We start from the raw sequence: 12,063 nt of genomic DNA, 5'->3' as shown, positions 1-12,063 counted from the left end.
CAGGGACGCCACCGGCACCTGGTTGTTCCTTGGCTCTAGGACAGGAGAAACTTGCTCTCTTCTGGACACGTGTTTCCAGTAGTGAGCTCTTTACTTCTCCTTCTGTCGTGGACATGGCTTAGGCACCATGGGACTCTTTCAAGGGCCCACGTTCCAGAACCCATTGCTCTGAATTAGAACAACCCTCCAGCCCCAGTTCCATGCAAAGCTCAGTCATTTCACTCAAGGGCCAAGTATAGGACAGGGAAGAGATGGGGCAACCTAGCAAGTTGGGAATTCTGATTTCTGATCGTCCCGGAAAATAAATACACAGCTGTCTTTTCTACCCCCAAACCTGTTGGTGAATTAGCCACACTAAAGACACCCTGTGGACATGTGCTCCATGCTAAGACATGCCAACGACCTGCAGAAAAAGCTTGATTTACTAGCTTCTACTCGTTCGTATGTACGTGTTAGTGTGTAGGGCAGTCATCATCATGAACCCAAATATCTACAGGTAGACAGGGGTATGTGTGTAGATGAGCATATGTGAGGACCATGTGGTAGGTGTTGGTGTCCAGAACAACGTGTGCAGCTGTGAGTTCCTCTGCCCGCACCTCTGTGTATGCAGACATGATCACGTGTGTGTGTGGCAGGAAGCCCAGTGACATCCACAAACCTCGTTCAAATGCTTGGAGAATGCCACCATCTTCTAAAAATAGAGGAACTGTAACATTTTGAAGAAAGGATTTCTTTTAATAAAAACACACCCAGGGATGTCTGGGTGTCTCAGTCGTTAAGCTTCTGCCTTCTGCTCAAGTCATGGTCCCAAGGGTCCTAGGATGGAGCCGTACACCAGGCTCCCTGCTCGGCGGGAAGCCTGCTTCTCCCTCTCCCACTCCCCCTGCTTGTTTCCTTCTCTCACTGTTTCTCTCTCTGTCAAATAAATAAATAAGATCTTAAAAACAAACAAACAAACAAAACCCACCCAAACATATTTCTTTTTAAAGACTCCGCATGTATTATTAGAAAATACCAAATATTTGGTATTTGATCTTATCCAGGGACATATTTCATCATTTTAAGCTGGAAGTTCTTTAGAGGGAAAGTCCTAAGGGGAAGGAGGAGAGGCCACGGCCCCGGAAGGGGCAGGTTTCAATGTAGCAGGCTTCCCTTGCTTCTTTCCAGCTGTTACCAGCTGTTTCTGAAGTATTTTGGGCCTCCTCCCACTGTAAAGATAAGGAACTGGTCTCCAGCTGTAGATCCATTTGGCACATGGGCAAGGGATCAGGGGTCCATACCCTTCTTCCTTTTGAGGACAAGGAAACACAAAGACGACCTGAAATCATGTTGCAGCAGAATGAGGTTAGAACCAGGGAAGAATGTCTACTTCTTAAGGGCCATGAGATTTTCTGCAGTGTTTGTGGCATCTCCTCCAGAAGATTCTAAGAGGAGACTCATTGCTCTATGATGTGAATTACAAGGAGGGTCACGGAGAGGCATGCGATCAGGAGGATGGCCTCTGGAAGTTTGAACAGTACGATAAGTTCTGTCTATTGGGCCTTTGTTGCAACAGCATGGAGTGAAGGTTTTGTGTGTATCAAGTCATTCAATCACCACAACTGTATAAGGGTAATTATTACCTCTAGTTCACACAGGAGGAAATGAGACGCAAAGAGGTGGACATGTGGCCAAGGTCATGGAGTTAACAATGGATTACGCAATGGATCCAAGGTTCACACCTGGGTGGTCTGGCTCCGGAGTCCATGCTGGTAGCCATTAGGCCACCTTAGTCCTGCCAACTCAGCTCCACGGCTCTGTGTCACTTCAGAGAAGTCCCCATCTCTTCTTAGTGCTCACATCCAGAAGCGTAAGGCTAAACCAGGCAGACATCAAAGGTTCCCAACTAACCAGGAGAGCTTTCAGATGTGTGTGTTCATGCCATGAAAACCCTAAGTTGGAAGGGAACCTCGGCAAGTCACCTGTCCTCATGGGTTGAGGTTGGGAAGTTTCTGCAGGCAGGAAACTAACATGTACGGAACCCCTAGTATCTAACAGCTGTTCAGCTCCTTGTCTTTCTCAATGACCAGCATCTCTCAGTCACCAGGTCTTGCCATAAACCCTTAGTAACAAACCCTTTGTTTGTTGTTTCCCCCACAGCTGTAAAGTCTGTCTTACATGAAAGCCTGCCAAGACACGGACTTCTTCTAAGGAAAACTGCCCTGCCTCCAGCCCCTGTAAGCTTGTGGTTCAGTCTCCCTGGATACAGTTGCCTTGAGGCAAAGGTGACCCAGTGGCAGCCAATTCACAGATGGGCCAGCCCAGGCTAACAAGGTGAACTAAGATACTCATTTAAGGTCGCTTTCAGGAATCCAAGCTAGTGACTATTGGAAAAAGGAAGGGGTTAACCATGCAAGTTAAGGTGGAAAGATTAGGGGCGCCTGGGTGGCTCAGTGGGTTAAGCCACTGCCTTCGGCTCAGGTCATGATCTCAGGGTCCTGGGATCGAGTCCCACATCGGGCTCTCTGCTCAGCGGAGAGCCTGCTTCCTCCTCTCTCTCTCTGCCTGCCTCTCTGCCTACTTGTGATCTCTCTCTGTCAAATAAATAAATAAAATCTTTAAAAAAAAAAAAAAAGGTGGAAAGATTAGGATATACCAAGAAGGGAATGGCCATGAAGGTCATGTGCAAACTGAGATTACAAGGGAGCAGAAACTGGGAGTGAACAACAGCTATAAGGGGGAGAGAAAGAGAGAGAGATGATGATGATGATGATGATGACAACGATGGAGAGACACAGAAACAGAGTAGAAACAGAATGTGGCTGAATCCCAATGGCCTTCTGGTTTCAGAACCACCATGAGCCCCTATATGTCCTCAAGCAGCTTGAGTGATCTCTTTGCAACCTAAAGGCCTGCTTAGAATTCCGAAGTTTTCAAATTGTCCGTATTTTTTATATCGTTAGAATTCAGAATTGATGTTATCCCATAATAAGTCTTTGGTTGATTTGTGTTTTAAAATGCCATTTTAAGTGGGGGAAAATATTAGGAAAGGTAGGAAAATGTCACAGAACACGAGCTGTATCTTACCTATGTCTGCAACAACCACATCTCACATGCATTAAGAGTTGTGACAAACACAGATTATTGTAGTGTTAGGGTCCATAATCAAAGGAGCGAGACTGATACAAAGTGAAGGTCAAGCAAAGCTTTATTTCATACCAAGCATCGAGAATCAAACTGACCGGTCAGGGCCGTCTCTTGCAAAGAGGCAACCCCTCCCAGCCTCACAGACTAACTTTTATAGAGGTAGTTTAGCCAGGCTATACACCGGTGGCCAATGAGATTGCAATACACAAAGAAAACTGCACAGTCATGTTAGGTCACACATGGGCGGCCAATTGAATTACAGTTCACCCTAGTAGATATATGCGTGCCCCACTGATTGGATGTCTCTATCTGGCCTGACCCGCCCTTGTATCTGGGCTTTGCAAGTAAGTTCCTTTGGGAGGGACAGGGTAATCTAAGTTTACTATATAAGATCAATCTAAGTTTAATGCATAAACAACAAAATGGCTCCCTCTTATTAAGTAGGCCCTTACAGTAGTGTTTTACTTACCTGCCACATTGACTTGGGTATGATAAAAATCTGGCATGTCATTCATGTGAATGCCCTCCATTGTGAAGTGCAGCACGTGGCAGTGGGAAACAGATGAGAATCACATTGGATATTCTTATAGGCGGTTTCACAAGGAGTCTGACAGAGACACAAAATGCTGAGACCCACCCCTGCCGAAGATTCGCAATTGGAATATGTCAGAAACAGGATAAAAATTTAGATCTTGACTTTACCTTCCAGGAGTTTGATGGGCTAGAAATTCTGAAGGCTTCTGCAACTACACAACCAATCTTGTGCAAAACATAATTATTACTTCAATGCCAAGCTCATAGTAAATGATTCTATAAGGACTGAAAAAGGCCTTAAAAGCCATGAGCTAAAACCAGTACTGGGAATGTTGAGCATACGTTAAAGGTGAAGATTGTCCAGATGAACTATAGAACTGTAGAAGACCAAGCCTTGGGCCATCAACAAATTAGGGAGCTGAACCCAAGATGCTGAGGTTAAGTGAAGGACCCCGGGGATAACAGAAACCCTGGTCAGGAGTGCCCTTGCTTCCAGCAGAAACAAATGCAAATTCTCACTGAGGAAAGCATCTTCATGTTAGTTCTGCAGGTTTTCCAGAAATTAAATCAGCCAACTAGGAGATCACAATAAAAGATCACCAAACACATAAGCAATAAACCACCACAGCAAGCATAGACCCTGCCTCCCCACAAGGGCTTCAGGTATTGAAACAATCAGATACAGAATAGAAAGTCATGGTATAAAAAACATTAAAAGAAATTGAAAAAGGAGTGACAAAGGAGGGAATTACATACCACCAGAAGTGACCAGGCATGTTTGAGAAAAGAACCAAAAAAATATTTTGTAGGTGAAACACTATATATATATATATATATACACACACACACACACCCCATATATACACCATATATATATATATATTATATATATATATAATATATATATATAATTTTTTTTTTTTTAGGAAATATTTTCTTTTGAAGTAATCTCTACACCCAACATGGGGCTTGAACTCACAACTCTTGAGATCAATTCCATCTCTACTGATGGAACCCTCCAGGCACCCCTTGGTAAAACACCATAAAGAGCTTAAACAGGAAATGAGAAATCGCTGTGGAGAGAACAAGTGAAGTGTAAATACAGAACAAAGAGAGAGAACATATGAAAAGCATTAAGCAAGAATGGAGGATAGAATGAAAAAACTGAATAAACATTAACGAGAATCCCAGGAGAAAGGAGAGTGAATGGAGGAAAGAGAACATTTGAAGAGAATTTTCCAGAACCCAGGAACGACATGAATCCAGAGAGGATTACAACATGTACCAGGCAGAATGAACACACAGAAACTCACACTAGACCCATTTCAAGGAATAAGAAAGGCCAGGAGAGGATCTTGCCACCAAGAACAGAGAGAAGCAAAATCACCAGTGAAGGCGTGACACATAGACTACCTCAGAATTCCCAACAACAATAATGGAAGCCATAGGCAGTGAAGTCATCTTGAGGGGAAAAACCCTCTCAACCTGCAATCGCACACAAAGAAATATTATTCCCAGTCGAGGGTGAAATAAAGACATTTTCAGAAGTCAGACTCCAGGGTTCATGCTTCTTCCTCTGGATTATTACTGGTAGTTCTCAGCTACTTCCAGATCTGCCATCGTACTTCAAGAATTCCCTTCCCGGCCATTGTTCTCGACCTTCTATGTCCTCCTGCCCTAGCTATTTCTCCTGAGGTCCGAGCACGTTCGTGAAGAGAACACGCCGTGTGCTTGTTTTTGAGGGAGGGCCTGGCCTAAAGCCTGGGGGAATTTTCTGTCAGGAAATGCCCCAAGGAAGCCAAGGCTTTGCTGGGGAACCCTCCTCCCAACAGTCTGGGACTGAGAAGGGGCTCAAGCCAAGCAGAGGGGGGCAGTCACGGAACATACCACAAAGGCCCCCAAAGTCCCTTCTAGAAAACTTCCAGGCTCCTAAGAGCCCACCACTTGGTAAACACTGAACCTTTAAATACCATCTTACTGGAGTGAACAGAACCTTGCAGGCGATGAGCTCAGTGCTCCCTCTGGGCCAGGGGGAGGGGGGGGGGCTGGCTGCGATTTGCCTTCTATTTTCCCAAGGTCAGAAGTGACTTTGTAGTTTCCTAGGCTGTTTCCTTTCAGATCAGCACTAGGCTTTTAACGAAACGTTTTCCCCTCCCAGAAATGCTCCAAACTCTCAGCTAAACCTCCTGGCCTTAGATCACAGGCCCCCCGCCCCGCCCCTCCACCCCTAGGAGTAACTTTGAGGGTGACTGACTGGCTTTTTAACATTTGTTGGTGCAAATATTTGAATTAGCTAACATTTGAATCCATTGATGTTATTGCTTTCTAGGGGTTGGCATTTCTTGAAGGACTTTTCTGGTCCTCCACAGAAGAGGCAAGCTTGTCCTCTCAGAAGGAGCCAAACAAGGGGACAAATGGAGAGGTTGCAGAGAAAAAGGGAGTTCCGACAAGCCAGTGGAAGGGCCGCCCTGTCCCTCCCAGGACCCGTATCTCAGCCTCCCCAGGTGTGTTATCTCTCTCTCTCTCACTTCTTCCCCTCCCCTGTCCTGCTCTGGGCCAGCCTATACCGCTACTCCGTTCCCACCCTAACAGTCCCGCTCCTCCCCTTCTTCCAAGACTCCTGGATGAGGAGGGACATCCCCCCACAACCTAGACCTTGCTGCATCCTCTTTTTACCTTTAAGTCTCTCAGGCTGGGGCCCCTGGAAGTCCTACCCTCACTCCCTGCATTGCATAAGATAACACTAAGTGTTATCACAAATAAACCTAAAAATACATATGGCTCCAATTGGTGGAAATATATTTCTTGTTCATGTAAAGTCCAAAAAGGGCCTTCTGGACTAGCAGGAAGGCCTCCTCTGAGCAGTGGCTGGCATCCAGGTTCCTTCCATCCTACAATCCCACCACCTCCGGCCCCCGCCTCCCTAGGGACCAGAGGAAAGTCACACAGGTCTAGGCACCAGAGACCTTTACGGGCCAGACCCCCAAGTAGTGCTTCTCCTCACTGCATTGGCTGGAACCCAGTCACGTGGCCATGGGGCCTCCCCAGGGAGGCTGGCATGGGTAGGGAGCTGTCTCCCATCCCTGCACCCCTCACTTTAATATTTTGCTTGCCACGTCATTACTGGCTCCCAGTTAAGGCAGGGTCTGCTGTTCAGAGAACCTCAGCTGCTTCACTCACTTCTCTAGACAGGAGAGACATGAGATGTCCCCTCTAGGTCACTTCTAAGGATGTGGGCGTGGCTCTCTTGAGAAGTATGCTGAGGCCTCGAGGGCTCTTGACCAGCTCACAGGTGCGAGAAGGTGGCATTAGTTCGTTTATTGACCGTCCCTGCCCCACGGCATCATTTTATGTTTATTTCCCTAGTGACTCTGTGTCTCAAAGGCCAGCGCTGTAACCCTTGGGATGTTGGTCCCCCTTCCCTGTCCACTTTACCCCTCTGCGCTCAGCTTCTACTCACCTAGCTGATACTGGTTGATTTGTAGAGCAGAGCTGTCATCTGTAAGATCAGGGAGAAGGAGCAGACCGTAAAAGGCTCCACAAGGCAGCCTTGTGACCTAGGCAACACTGAGGCTTGAAGGGGATGTAGGTGACAGCTATGTTTTAGGAAGCAGCCTGCTACGGGGGGTCGGGGCTGTCATGACTGCTGAGGGCAAGGAGCGCAGCCAGAAGGCATTGGGGGTCTTATGAAAGTGATAAAGAAATCTGGTCAGGGGTCTCCGCTTCTCCCTCGGCCACCCCCTCCACCGAGGCTGGAGCACAGAAAGCTGAGGTCATGGCGTCCAGTTCACATTGATGGAGATCATTTGTCTTGACCCTCCCCATCACCACAAATTGGATCCATCCTTCCCCTATGGCCAAAAAGATGCAAAAAAAAAAAAAACCGTGTAAGTCCCTCCCGCAGGTCTGCTTCTGTTAGGGAACAGAGCCCCAGTTAATCCAGCCCCGAGTGGCAGGAGTGATAGACCCAGAAGGGCACGTCCTGGAACCTGAAAGGGGACATGCTTGGCCTCCGCAAAGCTCCTAGTCCTTGATGTCCATGAGAAACCCCTGGAGAAGTGGTTATAATTACAAAGTCCTGGACCCCAAGCCAGAGCCCCTGGATTCAAATCTCCTGTCATAGCATCCCCTTGGCTGCCTGGACAGCTCCCCCAGAGAATCGAGGTGTGCCCAGAAGTCTGAGAACAACTGGCTGAGGGCAGTCTGTTCTGCAGTCTGTGAGGAGAGATGCTGCGAGCGCCTCGCAGACAGCACCCTCAGACTTCCACAGACTTCCACAACCAGAGGAGCAGCGGTGGGCGTGCACCTGCTGGCTCTTCCCCACGTGCCACCTGCTATTGCTGAGGGTTTCACATCTGATTTCCTTTTCACAGGAACCCTATGAAGTAGGCACTACTGTTTTCCCCATTTTACAGATTAGGAGACTGAGGCACAGAGAGGAGTTTCCTCTGATCACAGAGCTGCTAAGCGACCTCAGAAAGTCTTGCCCCAAAGTCTCTGCGCTCAGCCATGATACCAAATATTCGCCCTGTCCTAACTGGACCTTTCTGTTTCTCCAGTAAGCATGGGGTTGAAAGAGGAGGAGGCCGGACCAAAGCCAACAAGACGAAGGCGGAAGGACCGTTGAGCTCCGTCTCTCCCAGGGAAGGACCAGAGACAGACGCCACCAGCCCCTGCCACACTACCCAGAGGTGACAGTGAAGGGATCAGAGAGGGGTGACAAGAAGGAGATGGCTCCTCCACTTCTATTTCAGTCCAGCCACCCAGGGAATACCTTCCTGCTTCCGAGGAACGGCACAGTCGGCCTTCTCTGCCTGCCCCATCCTTCTCTGCATCAACACCTGACCTCTGGAACCTTCGAGGCTCCCTGGGAAGCCTTGGCTAGCTGTCCACTCCAGCAGAGCCGACAGGGACTTTTTGACGCTCTTTTGTAACTTTATATGTTCATATCTTTCTCTCGTCGTGTGCTCCTAGAAAGCAGGGACTCCACTGTCCTGTCATTGTAGTCCCCATACGCGGCCCATCAGGACACTCAGCAAATGTTGCTGAAACAGATGAATGAGGGAGTGAAATGCTTATTGACCTCTACCATGAGACTGACACCCCTAGACCCTGTGGATCTATCAGGCTGTGAGGACATTGTTCCTGATTACAAGAAATGCCTGGTCCGGTTAAGAGGCACAGATGCCACCGCCCCCCACTGCTCCCACCAGACGAGTTGGAACTAGAGGCATCACTTGTCTGCTCTGTCCTGTGAGTCGGCCACTGCCCGGCTTTTATTTTTATCCTGGTAGAAAGGGCTTAAAAGCCGCTGGGGATATGTGATATGTGATATGTGATATGTGATATGTGATCCTGTTTCCTCCTGTCCATTTCCACAGAGATATTTTCTTTTTTTCTACCCATATTCTTGAGGTGGGTATCACAATCTCAGTTGTACAGTTTTATAGCAGATAAGGTCCTTATGGCTGCTTTGGCTGATTGGCACCCGTTTTTTTAAATTTTCATTCCGGTAGAGTTAACATACAGTGTTCTGTTCGGATCAGGTGCTCATTGCCCATCTCGGTACATGTGCTCTCGATCCCTTTAACCCATCTCACCTGTCCGCCCACCCACCCCCACTCTGGAGACCACCAGTGTGTTCTGCATGCAGACATCTTTAAATAGAAAGAGCTAGGTCCTCCAAGTTTGGAGATGGGGGGGGGGGAGCCAGGGAGGTGGAGCTGGAAAGGCCACTTCCCAAGCTTCCCTGGGGTAGGGTAGGCGGTGGCCCATGGAGGAGGAGAGAAAATCTGACCAGGGCCCTGAGCCCCTGATGAAGAAATGGGGGGCTTCTCAGGGAACCAGCCTGGGAAGAGGCAGTGCTCCCAATGGGCGATTTTTAGTCTGGGTGCAGGTCCAAGGCTGCTCTCCACAGCTTTGCTATTTGCTGGGGTTGAGGGGGCTGTGAATGGAAGGAGCTGTCTTCCTCCTGCTCAGACCCCAGGAACCCTGAGACCAGACATGTCCCCCAGGCTGCTGCACGACATCCGTTTGGGCCCTCCATGTTGCCGAGCTCCAGGCTGCAGCTCCAGGACTGAACTGTGAGCCCATCACGACCCCTTCTGTCCTCAGATAGGAATGTGCACAGGCCTGAAGCAGCAGCCCAGGGTTGCAGAGGAACCAGACGCCCAAGGGCAGCACGGGTGGGAGATCTCGGGGTTAAGCCTGACCTGAGCGGATGCACACTGTCTTCTGAAGGTTGAGATGAGGCACCAAGGTCAGGAGGCCCAGCCAGGGCCACAGAGGTCAAGAAGGAGGCAGAAGCATGGCCTCAATTTCCCCTATGGAAAAACTGGTGTCAGGACACAGGATGGAAAAATTAATGTGTCTCCCAGATCCTAGCTCTGTTATTTTTCTTCTGATCTCAGATGCTTCCCAAATGACTTGTCCAGGCCCAGCCAGTCCCTCAGCAGAGCCTAGGCAGATAAGGTTAGGGCTGAGAGGCCAAAACTGCCAACAGGACTTGGGAGCCCCAAGGAACCCATTTGTCTGCTTTCTGGAATGTGTCATATATCAACCAGGTTGGCTCAACAGGTGGCCTCGCCTGGTCTCCACTTCAGCAGGGGCCACGCACAGTCTTGAGTCCCAGGTCTGGGCCCCGGGGCAGGAGGGATTAAAGCCACTGGAGCCCAGAACCCTGCGTCTGTGCATCAAGGCCCTGGCTGTTCATTTGCCTGACCTCGGCCGGGCTTGTGACAAGAAGCTTTCTGCCTTGCCCTTGAGACCCCTTTTCTTCTATCCTGAAGACCTAAGCGTCTCCATCAGTGCATTTTTTTAAAAAGATTTTATTTATTTGAGAGAGAGAGAGAGAGAGAGAGCACACACACAACTGGAGGAGAGTTGGAGGGAGAGGGAGAAGCAGGCCCCTTGCTGAGCAGGGAGCCAGATGTGGGGCTAAATACCTGGACCCTGGGATCATGACCTGAGCTGAAGGCAGACACTTCACCTCCTGAGCCACCCAGGCACCCCCCTCTCCACCAGTCTACACAGAGCTGTGTGTTCCTGCCCAGAGATGCCATGTTGCCCCGAGGCCCCCATGGTAGCCATTGTTGGTCAAGCACACCACTCTTGACTACTTTTTCTGCTGAACCCAGAGCTCAAATCCCCCTTGGCCCAGCACTCCAGTTAGTGACCACCGTCCACTAGACCTAGCACAGGAGCAGACACCAATTTATCCTCTCTGCTTTTTCCATTTCTTCCTCAAGACCTAGAGTCTGAAAAGCAGCTAAAGCCCCTCAACCAAATGGGCTGCCATGACTTCCTCATCTATCTGTGTAGCCCATGTCTCCTGTGCCCCACCTGCAGGGACAACCTGGTCCTTTTGCCTTGGTACCCCCAGGTCTAAGGGTCCCTGGCCCATCACCTGCTGTATCCCCTCTATGTTCTGCCTTCCAGTATAGACCCCTGCAGGTCCCCATGGTAGGCTCCCCTAGCAAGTGCCTGAGCCATGCCAGGGGCAGAGCGTGGCTCTTTTCTGTCTCCCTGTCCTGTGGGAGTTTGCCGGGCCAAGCCCCAGATAGGGTAAGATGCTCCAAGCAGCTAATAAGGAGTCCAGCTCCTTTCCCTCCTAATCTCAGAGGGAAATTGACATCAGCCATTGCAGGAAGAGGGGAACCATGGGGAGAAAGAAGATATAGGAGTCTTATCTGGTTCTGAACTCAAAGGCAAGGGAAGGGGGTAGCACCCCTTAATCAGGCTGAGCAAAGTCCCAGCATATAAGCAGGACCACCAGCTTTATCCGAGGTTGACCCCATTAAAAAAGCAAAGCACCTGATGGTCACTTACCTCGGAGGGCCCCAGCTGGCTCTCAGCAATGAACTCTCATTTCACAGGCCTTTTATCCTCTTGCTGCCAAGGACAGCGATGTCTCTCTCTATGTCACTGTCCTTGCTGTAACTGGGTTCAAAACCCATCTCCTCAGCATCCCTGATTGTGTCATTGGGGGTCCAATATAACAATGCAGATCTAAAGCATGGGTTTCCTAATCCTTGTGCCTCACCTCACCTGCAAGCCTCTTAAACAGGCAGATTCCTGGGCCCTGCTCTATTCTAAGAATCCCCTGCCTTCCAGGGCCTGAGACCCTGGCTCTAGACAGGTGTCCTTACTCTGCAGACCGCTGCCATCAACACCTGGAAACTTCTTATTAATGCAAATTCTCCCTCTGCCCCAGACTCATTAAATTAGAGATGCGGGAGATGGGACCACATAATCCTGTTTTTTTTCATCCCCAAAGATTTATTTATTTCAGAGAAAGAGAGAGAGAGACAGTAGGGGGAGAGGCAGAGGGAGAGGGAGACAAGCAGACTCTCCGCTGAGCTTAGAGCCCACTATGGGGCTCTGTCTCACAACCCTGAGATCATG

The 12,063-nt window shown here is 49.1% G+C and overlaps 1 long non-coding RNA gene across 1 annotated transcript in view; it reads left to right on the top strand.

Moving 5' to 3' along the window:
• Positions 1–10,497, top strand: part of LOC309850297 — a 48,415-nt gene extending 37,918 nt beyond the window's left edge. Inside the window, exons 2-5 of the long non-coding RNA XR_014304176.1 lie at positions 2,140–2,313; positions 4,587–5,607; positions 5,990–6,164; positions 8,220–10,497. This is a non-coding gene — a long non-coding RNA (uncharacterized lncRNA). The remainder of the gene's footprint in view (positions 1–2,139; positions 2,314–4,586; positions 5,608–5,989; positions 6,165–8,219) is intronic.
• Positions 10,498–12,063: the final 1,566 nt, after the last annotated feature.

This window comes from Mustela nivalis, assembly GCF_964662115.1.
Source record: "Mustela nivalis genome assembly, chromosome: 16".
NCBI classification, from domain to species: domain Eukaryota; kingdom Metazoa; phylum Chordata; class Mammalia; order Carnivora; family Mustelidae; genus Mustela; species Mustela nivalis.
The sequence above is the reverse complement of the archived record's forward strand: the minus strand, read 5'-3'. Positions and strand labels throughout refer to the sequence as shown.